The following is a 14,657-nucleotide window of genomic DNA, read 5'->3' as shown; positions in this document are numbered from 1 at the left end:
GTGTGTGTGTGAGTGTGTACCGTCAAATCAGATCTGACTGGTACAGGAGGAGATTGTCCCTCCTTTCCCGGCAGAGCATCTGGTGGATTTGAACTGTGCGTCTCTGGGATTGCAGTGCAACTTCTTGCCACTAGGCCACCAGAGCTCCCCTCGGAACTCTTGATAAACTTATATTGGACCTGAAAAGCCAGACTCCATTTTATGTAGCTAAACCTGTGTGTGGAAAATCCTTTGCCCCAAGCCTCAGAATTGTGCTTTGAACGGCTTCCCAGAACGTTCTCTTCTCTTGACTATTAGGTTTTGTACTCGTCAAATGTTTCAGCTGCAGGCTGCTGTTCATGTTATCTCTGTGTCCTTGAATTGTTTCAGCAGCAAAATGGTATTCCTTTATCTCTTTGCCCTTGAAGTGTTTACAACAGTAGACTGTTGTAGCTAGCCTGCCCCTGGAGTAAAAAAGAGCATAAAATGCTTCTTAGTAAGAACCAAAGGGGGAGTCCTGTCTCATTGCTGGGACTCTTCAACTGCGCAGCCGGTAAAGGACTTGAACCTGTAATGCTGCAGTGTACGTCTCTTAGTCCGTTAGGCACAACAGACCAACAATCAATTGTCAATCCGAACAAGGAAACACTTCGTGGTTCAAAATCAGGAAAGGGGTGTGTCAGGGATGCATCCTGTCTCCATACCTTGTCAATCTATATGTGGAACAGATCATTCTGGAGGCTTTACTTTATGAGGAGAAATGTAGTATCAGGATTGGAGGAAGACTCACCAACAACCTGCATTATGCAGCTGACACAACCTTGCTTGCTTAAACTGAAAAGGATCTGAGGCATTTGCTGCAGAAGGTCAAAGACTGTGGTCTGCAATATGGATTGAAGCTCAGCATCAAGAAGACAAAGATTCTCACCACGGGGCCAACTGGCAGCACCATGATAGATGGAGAAGAGATTGAGATTATTAGTAATTTCAACTTGTTTGGCTTAAAAAATCTACACTCTTGGCACGAGCAGTCAGATAATCAAAAGATGAATTGCATAAAGGAAATCTGTTGTCAGGGACCTCTCCAAAGTCCTAGAAAGCAATGATGTCAGTCTGGAGACTAAGATGTGCCTGATTCAAGCCGTGGTCTTGGCAATTATGTGCTATACATCAGAGAGCTAGACAATGATTAGAGATGATTAAGAAGAATCAATTGCTTTGAATTGTGGTGCTAGAGAAGGGTATTGAACATACCATGAACTACCAAGAGAAGAAACAGGTCTGTCCTGGAGAGGGTGAAACCAAGATGCTCCTTGGAGGCAGAGTTTGAAGTGCCATCTGACATACTTTGAGCACATAGCCAAGAGGAGCCAGTCCTTAGGGGAGGACATCACGCTTGGAAGGGTGAGGGGACAGCAAAGGGGTGGAAGACCCCAATGAGATGGATGGACACAGTAACCAGGGTAATATGGATAGGCATATTGGAGACAGTAAGACTGGCTCAGGCTAGGGAAGAGTTCAGAGCTGTTGTATATAGAGCCGCTTATGAGTTGCAGGCAACTTGATGGCATATAACAACAATGGCTCTTTGAAATCCATACTAGTTGCAGTAGAGTATTCAGAGAACATGAGTTCTTTTCTTTCACTGTGGTTTATCCCCAAGTTATGTTTCCTGGTGGCACAAATGGTTTGCACCCAACTGCTAACCTATTAATTGAAGGGAGTGAGTGAACTTAAGATCCTGCATAAGAGAGCCTTGGAGTTCTGCTGCCATTTAGGTCCCAGCTAGGAAAATGCAATGAAGTTCTCTTCTGTAATGCTTGGGCTTGGCGTGAGCTGGAATTAGCTCAGCCTCAATTAACAATTAACTTAACTTGCTGTTTGTGGTTAAGTGCCTCTGAGTCCTCCCCAACTCACGGCAGACTTCTATCCAACAGCAGGAAATGTAGGGGGTCCTCCTGGAAATTCACATTGGTCGTATTTACAGATTCACAAACAGAACTTCAACTACTGATGGAGAGAAGAAAGAGCAAGATAAAGAAGTCAGGGAAAGCTTCTGTGTGAAGGAAGAGATAGTTGTCATGGAGACAGTGATGTTTCTGAACCGAGCACGGGGCTCTCTGGGTCATGCCTAGAGGAGATAAGGATTTCAAGAAGCAGGTCAGACCAGTGAGTGTGTAATGCAGGACCAGGTCCACGGAAGAGCAATCTGAGACCGAGACAGAAGCCAGATCAGTCTCATGGCTGAGGTGTCAGCATGCCCTGGGAAGGAGGGAGGCACAGCTTTCCACTTGTTCATTCATCCATCATCCATCCGTCCGTCCATCCATCCATCCATCCATCCACTGATCTAATAAATGCTTAGTGTTTTCGTTATCCTGTAGTGCTTTGACAGAAATAACTTTAATGAACAGAAGTTTCTCACATTTAAGGAATCCAGAAGCCCAAAATCAGCTGCTGGCTCCAGAAGGAGGCTTTTCCTAAAATCCCTAAAAGAAGGTCAGGGCAGAAGAGGAAGACCCTGGATGAGATGGACAGACACAGTGGCTTTGGCAGTGGGGTCAAGTGTATCTGGGTCACTGAGGTTGGCTCAGGACAGGACATGGTTCAGAACCACTGTTTATAAGGGTTGCTATGAGTTCAGGGTCAACTTGATGTCACATAACAACAGTGTCTTCAGCTTCTGTCTCTTGGCTCCTTCGTGTGTCTTGAACTATACTGTACCTCACTCCTACTTTGCTGGCTGGTTGACTCTCTCTTTATATAGCCAGAGAATAACTCAAAATGCATCCTGCGCTAACTCTGTTTCATTAACCCAACAACGACAATGCATTCTTGCACTGGGTTGTAACCACAGATGAAGAGGAACAACATATTTTGGAAAGACACATAACCTTTAGTAAACATCTGTCAAGTGAGGCACATACCTCGATGTATCATATTGAATGTGATTGCCAAGGCCCCTGAATGAAGCTTGCTCTCAGGTGGGGGAGACTAACAACAACAACAAAAAGCAGAGAAACTATAAGTAGTGAAAAGTGATAAAAAGGAAGGGGAGGGAAGTTCTTCTAACACTGTCCTCAGCATAGATTTCTCAGGGAAGAACCAGGGAGAGAGAAGCATATGGAGAACCATGGAAAGAGCATTCTGGAATGGTGCAACCACTTGTGGAAGGTGGTATGGTGCTTTCTCAAAAAGTTGCAAATAGAGATACCATTTGACCCAGCGATTCCATTACTGGGAATATACCCCAAAGAGACCAAACTGCCACTCAAGCAGATATATGCACACTCATGTTGATTGCGAGTTCACTCATGTGAATTCATGTTCACAGTAGCAAGGAGTTGGAAACAACCTAAGTGCCATCAACAAACGAATGGATAGAGAAGCTGTGGTATAGTCACACAATGGAATACTACGTGGCATTGAAAAACAAGGAACTCATGCAATATTATTCAAAATGGGTGACTCTGGAGGACATGATGCTGAGTGAAGTATCTCAGTCACAAAAGGACAAATACTGCATGGTGCCACTGTTGTAGAACAAGACTGACATCAGGGTTGGGAGGGAGTCTGAGAAAGATGGATTCAATAATGAATACTGCATTGAAACAGATGAGGGAGAAAACTGTTTAAAAGGGATATGTGATTGGGTATTTTTGTCATGATAGGAGTCTAGAGCAAAGGCTACATGGTGGAGTGGACCTGGGGGGAGGGATTGTATAACAATGAAAGAATTTTTCTTTTACTTTTCCAAGAGTGTAGTGTACTAGGGGGGAAGGTTGGGAGGGGGGGAAAGTGCAACAATGAATAAATGGAAATTTAAAAAATCCATCTTTTTTTTTAAAAAAGAACATTCTGGAAAGAAAGAATACACAACAATCCAAGAAAGGAAATAACTGGCCTATTCCAAGTGCAAGAGGGAGGGGATCTGGCTGAAGTGGAGGGAGCAGTGAGAAAAAGATTGAAGCGCTGCTGAGAGCTGGAATCAAGGAGGGCCTTCCGGCCGAGGGAAGGTGTTAGGATATTTCCTGAGTGCAGTGGGAAATCATCTGTGGGGTTGAGCAAGAGATGGCGGGGCAATTCGGGTTTGACAAAGATCCTTCTGGCCAGTGTATGGAGAGCAAGGACGAGAGCATAGATGCCTGTTAGGATTCACGGCAGCGGATGATGGAGGTCAGGTTGGAGCGGTCCTGGCGGAGGGAGAGGGCGGATGAAGATCCCAGATCTGTGTGGAGTTTGGATTGGACCCGGTGACAGGTGTGTGGTGCCTTTGTGCTAGGCTGCATTTCATTCCCCGGAACTCCTTCCTATGTATGTTAATGTAAGAGTGGGTCAATAAAGATTTGGGTTGAAGTGGATAGGACAGAATGGAGTAGGAGTCATTGTTGACCTTTTGCACGTGCCTAAGTGCAGGATAGGGGCTGATGTAGCCCCCACCACACACAGTGGCCTGCCTTCTGCCTTATCTCACTTTATGATGCAATAGCTGGGCTTGCAACTGCTCTACCCCCACCCCTCGTGCCCCTTTGGCTCCTGCTCAGCCTCGCAGATACCTGGCACAGGTGTGTGTTAGCGCCATGAGAAGAGAGAGCACCAGCGTCCTCTGCAGAACGCCCCCTCATCAAGGGTGGGGGCAGTGAGAATATTATCCTCAGGGGTGCCTGTTCACATGTGTGGTTCCAGCTTGTCCTGCTCCCCCACTTTACAGCTGCCTCCCCTTCCTGAGATTCCTTGGAGCTGTGGTGTTGGAGAGAGTACTTGACTATCCCAAGGATGGCCAAAATGACAAGTGAGCCTGTCCGGGAGAACGTGCAAGCTGCGTGCTGCTTGGAGGTAAGGATTGTGAAGTTTCATTCCACATACTTTGGGTGTGTTGTTATGAGATGCTGGAAAAAGACATCATGGTTGGAAAGGCAGAGGGTCAGTAAAAGAGAGGAAGACCCTCAACTTAATGACTGCAACGATGGACTCAAGTCTATCAGAAGTGATGATGGTGGTGCAAGACAGGACGGGGTTCAGGTCTGCTGTTCATAGGGTCGTGTGAGTCATACTTGACTCAACACGTGACAACAATACACATAATGACAACGATAGTGCACAACATCTGTCTGTCCATTAATGTACTGTGGTGGCTGCACCCTGTATAGGAGTAGATTGTCACGTCTTTTCCTCCAGGAAGACTTCTGGGTGAGTTGTGAGTTTGAACCACTGACATTTTGATTAGCAGCCAAGCACTTACACACTTGAGCCCGTTGTTGCAATGACCGTACAGTTCATCTCACTGACGATCTTCCCCTCTCTCTCACCTCCCTTCCACCTTTCCTGGCATGATGTCCCTCTCAAGGAATAACCTCTCCTAAGAACATGTGCAAAAATACGTGACATGAAGCTTTGTCTTCTTTGCCTCCAAGAAGCAATCTGGTTGCACTTTCTCTAAGACATGTTTGTTCTTTTGGCAGCCTGTGGGATATTCCGTCCTCTTCTCCAACACCACAACTTGAAGACATCGAGTTTTCTTCTGTCATCCTTATTCATTGTCCAGCTCTCAGAGGTATAGCAAGTAATTAAAAGGACCAAGGCCTGAATCAGGTGAACCTTCATCTTCAAACTGACATCATGGCCCCTCAACTACTTTGGACAGAGACCCCTGACAACAGACATGTTAAATGAAATATTGTTCCCTAATGCACAATTAGTAATTGTTCATTCTTGTTCGAAACAGCATAATGTGTTATGCATTTTTATCAATACATTTTTATTGGACCTGTGTCTCTTTAATTAGATGGCTTAATGGTTGATACCTTGATTCAACAAACTGTTCCTTTTGCCCTGGGCAGGGTTGGCTAGTACAACGTACTACCACCAGGCCGGTGTCAGCCCAGCACGGCCTCCCTCTGCAGCTGCGGGTCATCAGGTTGGTATCAGCCCATTGGAATTCAACCCTGACTTTGTGGCATGGATGGTACCTGAGGTGGAGTGGGTGGCTGGAGGCGGCTGAGACCTTGCATTTGGTCATTCCCCAAAGGACCGACTGAGGAATACAAGGAGGATGAGACTTTCTGAAGGAAGATGCGTCATGTGCTGCTGGAGGTGGACATGTGGAAGGGCACCCTGCAGTGTCCAGGGATGTCTCTTCCCCATCCACCCTGGGATCCCCAACATGCTGCTAAATGATGAGGAAACCGAGACTTAGGCCGCCTCTTCACTGTGACTGTGTGTCTTGGTGTTGGTACATTCTCTGTGTTGGCCTTGTCCTCAGCCCTCCACCCAGTGACACATCACCCAGGGTTCTTGAGCTCCATGGTGTATATATAAACAAATAGGTCTGTCTGGAGAGGGTGAAACCAAGCTTCTCCTTGGAGGCTAGGATTTGGAAGCTCTGTCTCACATATTTTGGGTATGTGGCCAGGAAAGACCAGTCCTTGGAGAAGGACATCATGCTTAGAAGGGTAGAGGGACAGTGCAGGAGAGAAAGATCTTGGGTGAGATGGATTGATACAGTAATTGGGGTAATGGGGGTGGGTGTGTCTGAGTCAGTGAGACTGGCTCAGGACCGGGCAGGGTTCAGGGTTCAGAGCTGTTGTACATAAGGTCCCTGGTGACTTAATGGCACATAACAACAACAATGTGTGTGTGTGTGTGTGTGTGTGTGTGTGTGTGTGTGTTCTCAACAGTTCAAAAGAAAAATGAAAGGAAAATATGCCTTGTTGAGAGGGCTTAATACCTTGGTGTGAACCCTCAAAGGTGAGAAGAATGTTTTTTTTTTCCAAATGACAGGAAAAGGAATAGATTGGAAAGAGAACAGGTGGAGAGAAGTCTTCATTTCAGACCCTCTCCGAGGCAGATGAATATTCCAGAAAACCATCGTCATCAGGCTGGTTCTAACTCACGGCGTCTCTACAGGATGGAGCAGAGTGGCCGAGCACAGTTCCCAAGGCTGATGCACAATCCTGGGTCTCTTTGCCCCCGCAGGGGCCGCTTGTTTGCACCTTTCTTTACCAGCTCAATTCCTGCCTGTTTGTGCCACCCACCGATTCTCTGTGTGTATTGTCATTGGGTAAGTGTGTGTCCTTGTGTGCTGTCGACCCCACCAGTCAGAGTACAAAGGCCACACATGCATCTTCAAGATTTCCAGCCTAAACTCGCTCACTTTCACTGTATCTCAGACTTTGGGTATGCAGTTAGGAGGGGCCAGTTCTTGGAGGAGGACATTATGTTTGGAAGGGTAGAGGGTCAACATAACAGGGGAAGATACACAAGATAGACTGACATAGTGACCACAATAGTGGGTTCGAGTGTGTCTGTAGTGGTGAGGATGGCACACTATTGGGCAAAGTTCCGACCTGCTGTTCACAGGGTTGCTATGAGTCGCAGCTGACTCAACAACACATAACAACAACAATCTGTATGGGACCGGCCTTCCAGCTCTTTTCTTCCATGAAGCCAGCTGCTCATGGATTTGAACCATTCACCTTTTGTTTAGGTGTCAGTGCTCAACTGTTCATTGTGCCGCCAGAACTCCTTCAGGTTGTGGGTAAACACAGAAGCCAACCCGCTGCTGTTGAACCGGTTCTGACTTGTAGTGACCTTATGGCAGGTTTCCCGGGCTGCAGACTTGTTTGGGCGGAGACTGGCCATCTTTCTCCCATGGAGCAGCGGGTGCATGCGAACGGCTGCCTTTTTCATTAGTGCGTTGAAAGGCTACACACTGTACAAGGAGAGTGCTCGAAGGTGACCTCAGTGTCAGGTGCGGTCAAGCCAACTGCAACTGGCGGTGAGTGTGCACAAAAGGTGAGACCACCTAGTCCGGCACCATCATCACAATCTCTGTTTCAATCACTGTGTCCGTCTGTCTTGTTGAGGACCTTCCTCTCCTTCTCGGACCCTCCCCCTTTCCTGTTGCAGACCGAGGGTAAAGTATTTTTATAATTATTAATAATGAGACAGACAGCCAGGAATGAGAGAAAAAAAAAAACAGCATAAAGGAAGGGGGCAGCAGTGATGGAAGCACTTCAAGCCATGCCTCTGTGTATTTACGGAGACTCATCAGGAAGGTAAACAAAGGAAAATCACAAGGGAGTAGAAAACAAAAACAAAGAATCATGGGGAAATCTATTGCAAATAAGGTGGAGTTCTTCTCTGTTGTTTACCTTATGCTTATCTCAGGAGGAAGGGATTTAGTAATACAAACTAAGAAAGATGTTGACTTTTTTTAAATTTTTTTTCTTTTCTATATTTTATTAATTTTCATAAACATTTACAGAGATTTTGGGTTTATGTGTGTACCATCAAACAGGAGGCGATTGTTCCTCCTTCTTCAGCAGAGAATCTGGTGGATTTGAACCGCGCACCTCTGGGATTGCAGTGCAGTTTCCTGCCACTAGGCCACCAGAGCTCGCCAGATATTGACTCTTAAGGAATGCCTTAGTGCCACAGGGTGAATTCTAGCTTGTATTACCCCTCCCTCATATCCTGATATAGCATTTAGTTTATTATTAATATTAAACTTTATATTTGACTTCCCACATTTTCCCAGCATGATGTCTTTTTCCAACGACTGGCCCTCCCGACAACATGCCTGGCGTATGTGAGACAAAGTTTCAATGCCTTTCTCTCTAACGAGCACCCTACCCTTCCACCAAGATGTATTTCTTTACTCTTTTTGGCAATCTGTGGGATATTCAAAACTCCTCACAACACCACAATGCAAAGATATTAATCCTTCTTTAGTCTTCCTTATTCACTGTCCGACTTTCACATGCATATAAAGCAACTGAAAATACAATGGTCTGACCATGTGCAGCTTAGTCTTTAAAGTGACACTCTTGCTCTTTAAGACTTCAAAGAAGTCCTTCACAGCAGATCTGTCCAATGCAACTTGTCTTTTGTTTTTTTGACTGCTGTTTCTGTGGGTGATCTCATTTGGTGGGCCTTATTCCCGCATGATTTATGTCATTAAAGAAAGAGAGAGGAGAGGGGAAGAGACAGACACAAGATGAGAACAGCATCTCTAAATGGGCCAGAGACTAAAGTGGGGCATCTAGAAACCCAGAAATGCCAAAGACTGCAAGAAAGGAGAGTCTTTCCTCGGGCTTCAGAGAGTGAGTGTGAGGCCCTCCTGACACCCCGATTCTAGACTGCCAGCTTCCAGAGCTTTGAGATAATGTATTTCTGTCATCCTAAGCCGCCCGCTTTGTGGAACCACAAAGATTCAAAGTAGTCTAGGGAAACACAGATTCATCTCTTTCAGGAACTGTGGTCATTTTTGGTAAATATTCTGGAATTCTTGTGCTAACTGGTAGATAAGGTAAAAACCAAGACACCAGTTTGCAAAAATTTCAGTTTGACGTGGTATTGACTTTTCCTTATAGTTGTTGTTGTTATGTGCCATCGAGTCATTTGTGACTCATGTGACCCTATGTACAACAGCCTTAAGCGCCGTTCTATCCTGTGCCAATCTCACTGTCTCAAACACATTCATTCCCCAAAACAAACAAACAAACAAAAAACATTCATTCCCACCACTCCACTCACAGAATTGATCCATCTCATCGAGGATCTTCCTCTCCTGTGCCGTCTCTCCACTTTCCCAAACATGATGCCCCTCTCCAAGGACCAGTCCCTCCTTGCAACATGCCCAAAGTTGAAAACCTTCCTTATAGTATTTATTTTAAAAATTTTATTTTATATTGGCTTGCTTACAAAGTTCTTACACACTGTGTTTTGTATTGTATATTTTGTGTTTCACTGTGACTTGGTATTTAATTTTTTTCCCCCCTTACATATGCTATGTCAGGAAGACAAAGATTCTCACCACTGGACCGATTGGTAGCATCAGGATGGATGGAGAAGAGATTGATATTGTTCACAGCTTTATCTCGGCACAGTTTGCTCGGCTCCACGGTCAACACTCTTGGCACCAGGATCCAGGAAATAAAAAACCGTATTGCAATGGGAAAATCTGCTGTTAGGGACCTCTCTAAAGTACTCAAGAGCAACGGTGTCTCTCTGGAGACTAAGGTGCATCTGATACAGGCCATGGTCTTTGCAATCACTTGTTATGCATCAGAGAGTTGGACAATGACCAAGGAGGACAGAAGGAGAATTGATGCCTCTCGAGCTGCGGTGCTGGAGAAGAGTATTGAATGTACCATGGACTGCTAGGAAAACAAACAGATTCATCCTGGAGAGGGTTAAACCAGGCTGCTCCTTGGAGGCAAGGATTCTGGGGCTTCGTCTGACATACTTTGGACATGTTGTAAGGAGAGACAGGTCTTTGGAGAAGGACATCATGCTTGGGAGGGTGGAGGGACGGCGCAGGAGGGGAAGACCCTCTATGAGGTGGATTGATTCAGTGACTGGGGTAATTGGGATGGGTGTGTCAGAGGCAGTGCATTTGGCACAGGATAGAGCAGAGTTTAGGGTTGTTGTACATAGAGTCACTATGAGCCGCAAGCGACTCGACAGCACATAACAACAACAACAAACCACATGGGAGGAGATTGCTCATCTTTCTCCTGCGGAGCAGCTGGTGGACTTGAACACTTGACTTCTCGTCAGCAACACAGCTCCTTACCAGTGAGCCACCGGTGCTCCTTAGTCGTCTAACACCTCTGTAACAGAGATCCCACAAATAGATGCTCTAACAAAAAGGCATTCTCCGACGGTTAGACGGCTGGATCCGCCATCGAGCAGCCAGCTCCAGGAGAAGACTTCCTCTCTGTGTGTCTCCTGGCGCAGGGAGTTGCCCAGCACAGAAACATGAGTCCAGAGGACGAGGTCCCCTCTTAACTGTTCTTTGTTGGTGGGACCGAGGCCCTTCTCTCTCTGTCCTACACTCTCCTTTTATCTCACAGAAGACCAAAGGTGATACAAGCCACACTCACACTTCAAGGCAATTAGATCTGTGATCTGACGAAAGGTCTTAGTGGTAAGAAGCTGCACTGCAACCTGAAAGTCACATGGTTTGAATCCCCTAGCTGCTCCATGGAAGAAAGGTGGGTAATCTCCTTCCATGTGATTTGTTGCCTCTGAAAACCCACTAGAGGGTCAACTATGAGTTGGTTCCAACTCTATGGCACACAACAACCACCACCACCGCCACTAATTCCCTTACAGGTAGCTCTGGTGGTCTAGTGGGTAAGGAGGTGTGCTGCTAACACAAAGACAGGTGGTTCAAACTCAACAGCTGCTCCTCAGGAGAAGGACGGACAATCTCCTTCTGTGTGATTTACAGCCTCTGAAAAGCCACGGGAGGGTCAGCTGTGCATCTGCTTCAACTCAATGGCACACAACACCAACAGTAACAATGACAATAACAACAATTCCCTTACCACTAATTGGCTGATTTACATCTCAGGTAACATCATGGGGCATGATTATATACTTGTATAATTTTAAATTACTATTTTAATCATGCATATACATTGTGTCTCACGCATACGCATTGTGTTCCAGACAGTCCTTCATTTACATTCTATTTCGTTTATTTATATTATGGTGTGTGTTTTTTTAACTCTCTTACAATTATCTAGGAACAACTGTTTCCTTGAAAGCAGATAATCCACCTACTTCAGGCCTCATACCCTCCTATCCCTCTTTTTTAAAAATTTTTAAATTATTAATTTTAATGCAAGTTTACAGAGACTGAGGATATCCATTGTTGCAACTATCCCTCTTTTAAATAGCCAACTGATAACTTGCCCGTCCCTATTAAACCAGTCCTCTAAGGTAACAAACACATCCCTTTTTCTGAAGGATCTTCTGTCCAACTTGGAAACTTTGAGCGTCTGCATTCACAAGCAAAGTCTAGTCCGGAGCAAGTCCTCTGGTTTAACAATTGACCCTAGTTCACAGTGGGATCATCTTCTCTTCAACTGATTGGGTTCTGGTCCATTCATCTGTGACGAGGCTTGAATGGGTGTCAGCTGCCTCTAACTGTGCTTCATTTACATTACAGAGGTTATGGATGGGTGATACTTTTCTCAAAAGATAGGTTGTGGCCCTAACATCCAATACCACATACGTACATGACCCTACTTGGAAATAGGGTTTGGAAGATATTATCAAGTTAATATGAGACTATACTAGAGTAACTGTTGTTACTGTGTGCTGTCAAGATGGAACAGACTCATAGCTGAACCTCCTCCCCCACCGCAGCAGGTTTTCAGAAGCAGTTAATAGCGTGGGAGGGGATTTCTCACCCTTTAAAGGCATACCAGAGTAGGGTGGATTCTAATCTCAGCTGTTGGGCCTCATCAAGTTGATTCCTACCTGTGGGACGCCAAACACAACAGAGGGAAATCCTGCTCCGTGGCTCTCTGTTCTAACAATTGTCTGTCATCAGTCACTGTATTAACCCGTCGTCCCCGGGAGGGTTTTCCTCTTCCTTGCTGCCCAAGCATGATGTTTGTCTCCAGGGCCTGATGCCTCCTGATGACATGTCTGAAGTATAGGATACAAAACCTCACCATCCCTGGCTCCAAGGAACAAGCTGGCGATGCTTCTCTCAAGACAGGTTTGCTTGTTCCCTGGTATTTTAATATTCTTTGCCAACGCCACAATTTAAAGGTATCAATTCTTCCCTGGTTTTTCTTCTTCCTTGTCCAACTCTCATATGCATTTGAGACAATTGAAAATATCCCCACAGTTGGCTCATGCCTTTTGTAATCCGTCTTTCATACCTCACCCCACCCTAATTCTCTACCTTTCTTCCAAAGTTTTCTACACGCGACCAGTGCTTGGGGTGCTCCCTTTTCTAACTGTGGTTACTTTCTGAGTCTGTTTCTCTATGAGTTGGAATTGACTCAATGGCTATGGGTTTGGTGGGTGGGAGGATGGTCTGGTATTTTGGCTTTGGGTGTGGATTGTGGACCCAAATAAAATCCTGGACAACTTCAGTATTTTCTCCGTCAGGATGTTCATAGCAATCCTGCAGGACAGAGTGGAACCAGCCTGTAGAGTTTTCAAGGCTGTAACTTTTTACAAAAGCAAGTAGTCTCATCTTTGCTACATGGAACAACCGATGTGTGTGAGCCGTTAACTTTTTGGTCAGCAATCGAATGCCTGCGACCAACTTGACAGCGGTAGATTTGGTTTCTGGTTTATTGTGGTTTTACTTTTGGTCTAGCAGTGAGGATTCTTGTTTTCTTTATCTTGAGAAGTAATCTATCCTGAAGGTTGTGGTCTCTGATCTTCATCAGTAAGTGCTTCAAGTCCTCTTTGCTTTTGGCAAGCAAAGTTGTTTCGCCTGTGTATCACGTTTTCTTGATGAGTCTTCTCCCATTCTTGGTGCTGTGTCCTTCACATAGTCCAGCTTCTCAAATTATCTCCTCAGCACACCGATCAAAAAAGAAGATGAAATGTTACAACCCTGACACACACCTTTCCCAATTTTTAAATGGAAATTCAAGGAAAAACCACACTTTAAATTCCACACATCTTAAACCCAATGGTTTCCAGTCAATTCTGACTCATGGGGAACCTACAGAACAGAGTAGGACAGCCCATAACATTTCCCCAAACATGATTGCCCCATCTTTCTCCTGGAAAGCAGAACCACCAACCTTTCCGTTATCAGTTAGGCTCTTTAATCACTACACCACCAGAGTTCTTACACACTTCCTACAGTGGAAGCATAGAGAAAAGAGAGGTCTCTCTGTGGCAGATGGGGTTCTGGTAGGGATCGGGCAGATGGTCACTCTATCACATGTGACATTATCCAGGAGGATGTGATTTAGGGAGATGACATGCCAACAAATTCCTGGGATGGTCCATGGAGGTGGGCCGTCAATCCTATTTCATCATTTCAGAGGACTCTGGAGAACTGTAATTTACCAGCAGCAGTGTCTATGTGTTTAAGGGACGCCTGTAAACAGTTATTTCCAGGTCAGTGATAAGAGACTTCAAGTCTTTCCTTTGGAGCTGGGAAGCTGACTCCATTCTAGCAAAACATTTTTGGTAGTTTGAGGATAAAATTAAAATTCTGTTTTGGGAAAAATCTCAATACATGATCTTTGTCCAACTTTACTTTTAATATATCTGAGTCCTCAGCGTCCAGTAGAGCAGATATATTACTAGGATTGGTGTTCTCTGGTATGGTACCCACCCCACGGCCGTTCCCATACCAGACCATGCAGAATCGTTAGTAAAGTTTATCATCAATTTTATTCACAAACTAATACGAGACATTCCAGATGGACTGCCAAAAGAACAGATGTGTCCTGGGTACGGTCCAGCCAGAGAGCTCCTTGGAGGCAAAGATGGTGAAGGCTTGGCTCACATACTTTGGGCCTGTTGCTAGGAGAGAGGCTATTCTTTGAAAAGGGACATCATGTTTGGAGAGGTAGGGGGATGGTGAAAGAGAGGAGGACCCTCAACAAATGGACTGACACAGTGACTGTGGCAATGGGTTGGAGTGTGTCAGACACTGAGGATGGTACGGGACAGGACAGGGTTCAGATGTGTTGTTCCTAAAGTCGCTATGAGTCATTCTCAACGTGAAAGCACCTAACAACAGTCTAAGACTAGAGTAGACATAAATTGCTTCCGTGTAATATTCCTTAGATTACGTGAACAATAAAATGTATTGCAAAATCTTTCCACACAGAACGACGTTGACATTTGTGTGCTTGCTTTTAGGGATACTAAGCTTGTCAGCTTTTTGGCAGTTTCTT

General features: G+C 45.2%; 1 pseudogene; it reads left to right on the top strand.

The window, feature by feature from the left end:
* LOC102843159 overlaps nucleotides 1-14,657 on the top strand; it is a 17,837-nt pseudogene that overhangs the window by 995 nt on the left and 2,185 nt on the right.

This window comes from Elephantulus edwardii, unplaced genomic scaffold (assembly GCF_000299155.1).
Source record: "Elephantulus edwardii isolate Elephantulus edwardi_28Jun2011 unplaced genomic scaffold, EleEdw1.0 scaffold00127, whole genome shotgun sequence".
NCBI lineage: Eukaryota > Metazoa > Chordata > Mammalia > Macroscelidea > Macroscelididae > Elephantulus > Elephantulus edwardii.
This window is presented reverse-complemented; position numbering and strand designations above follow the sequence as displayed.